Source organism: Macrobrachium nipponense, chromosome 8 (assembly GCF_015104395.2).
Source record: "Macrobrachium nipponense isolate FS-2020 chromosome 8, ASM1510439v2, whole genome shotgun sequence".
Lineage (NCBI taxonomy): Eukaryota > Metazoa > Arthropoda > Malacostraca > Decapoda > Palaemonidae > Macrobrachium > Macrobrachium nipponense.
Window position 1 is genome coordinate 73,521,697 of NC_087203.1, and position 2,500 is coordinate 73,524,196.

The window sequence follows — 2,500 nt, forward strand, 5'->3', positions numbered from 1 at the left end:
TTTAAGGCGAAATCGACCTTATGCTAATCTTGTAATGTCAGTTTGGATATTAGGCCTACTTTTACTATGTTTTTGCTCTGTATGATCAGTAATCAGTTGTGTCTAAGTAAAGGGTCGTGTTAGACCGAAAGTTCTTGGCTCTATCGCCTTTCATTTTTCCTCCGTGGCAAAACCTTTATATATAATATATATATAAATATATAATATATATATATATACTTAGATTATATTATATATAAATATATATATATATTATATTATAATATAATATATATATATATGATATATATATATATATTATATATATATATATATATATACATATATATATATATATATATATATATATATATGGATATATATATACATATATATACATATATATATATATTATATATATATATAGATATATAGTATATATATATATATATATATATATATATAATGTAAAATGCTCGGTGAGAAATTTTGTCTGCTGGTCAGATCCCAGTAATGTGAAGCGATAAGCCTGGCTCTATATATATATATATATATATATAATTATATATATATATATATATATATATCTATATATATATATATATATATATATCTATATATAGCTATATAGGAGACGGTATAAAATCGGAAAATAAAACAAATAAAAATGTAAAAGGTTTGCTGTGAAGTGATGTAGACGGTCGCAGAACAGTATTGCTATTCCTGAACTACTGTTTTCCTAGTTATTTCTGCTTTTTGGAATGCACTGAGTAGCTGGGTGTTAGTTCAATGATGCATCACGTAACTTTCATTCGCTTAACCTAAGACATGAAATTCCACAAGAAAATAGAACAGGTGAAAATTAGCTTTCTGAAAACTGTGACAAGTGAGGGCGGCGGAAAAGGATTATCACATTCTGAAGTGATTATTGACACAATGGTACTTTCAAAATACAGGAATTTCCTGCCATTTAATTTATTATCTTACACTATAGGAGAGAACCAGAATGGAAGAGCCAGAATTTAACTTTCTGTAATCTATGGAAGCAGAATTCCAATGATAATGATTTGATTAAATATATCATTAATAATAACATTAAGTACAGTAACCATTCACTGTAGCAATGAAACAAGTAAGAATAATGAAAAGAAAATGATATAAGAAAAACTAGAAAGAACAAGATATTTGACATCTAATAAACTTGGTTTATATTCGAAGTCTCGTCTCGTCTCAGTAGCTGCCTATCTGCAAGTAAGTTCAGGTATGTAGTTTACAAGAATTGTTTATTTTTTTTTTTTTTTTTTTGCCAAAGATAAGATATGAATGCAGTAGAAAAATTCTAGGGAGAGAGAGAGAGAGAGAGAGAGAGAGAGAGAGAGAGAGAGAGAGATAACGATAATATCATTTTTAGATATATAATTAACCGTAGTCATTATAAAAAAAGGAAAGTCGGTTTCAGTGAATCTATTCACTTAACGATTTATTTTATGGCAACGTTCTCAAAGTGCAAAAGATAACGCAACGTGATAATAAACATTGGGAATTGTTTCGTCCTCATAATGAAAAAAGCACTGTCGGTTTCAATGGCGTCCATTTCTCATTTACTGTTTTCTGTATCCTTTTTTGATCGCTCTGATGATAGCACAACAATATGGCAAACAGCGGGGAGTTATCTTTATTCAGTGCAAATGAATGAATTTTTATGTTCGCCGGGATCCTTCATTATACAAACGCTTTAGTTTGCTTCACTTCCTACCTGAAAAAGTAGAGACTTTTCTGCCTCTCATTGCATCCAAAGGACGATGAATAGACGTGACTTTAAGAAGCATGATTTATGCTTCTCGTATATTGTGCGTCCGCAAAACTGTCATGTACCATTTTTTTTCTCTCTGAAGAAGAATATTAAACGAGAAAACATTCTTTTGCGGCACAATGACACCGAGAATTGAAAAACAAGTCTATGCATATTTTATAACGGATTCGAAAATTAATATTTGAAATGGTAGCACCATCAATATAGTACAGTGGAAATAAAGTTCCTTCTGCTGTTCGACAGGAATAGATGCAATGTGAGAATTGAAAACAATAAATTTTTCTTTTACTGTGCCAGTATTCCAATGCCTATAATAAAAGTTTATATACATAAATATATATATACATATATATATGATAAAATATATATATATATATATATATATATATATATATATCATATATATATATATATATATATATATATATAAAGGTTTTTGCCACGAAGGAAAAAAAATAAAAAGCTTTTTCATTTTTTCCTTCGTGGCAAAAACCTTTATTTATACATAGCATCAGGTTTTATATACTTCGTGATCAAGTTATTCATATATATATATATATATATATATATATATATATATATATATATGCCACACAAGAGAATTAAAAATTAAAGGTTTGAATATCCCAATATTTTCGTCCTCCAAGAAGACATTCATTAGAGGACGAAACTGTTTGGCATTATTCTAACCTTTACATCTTTCATTTA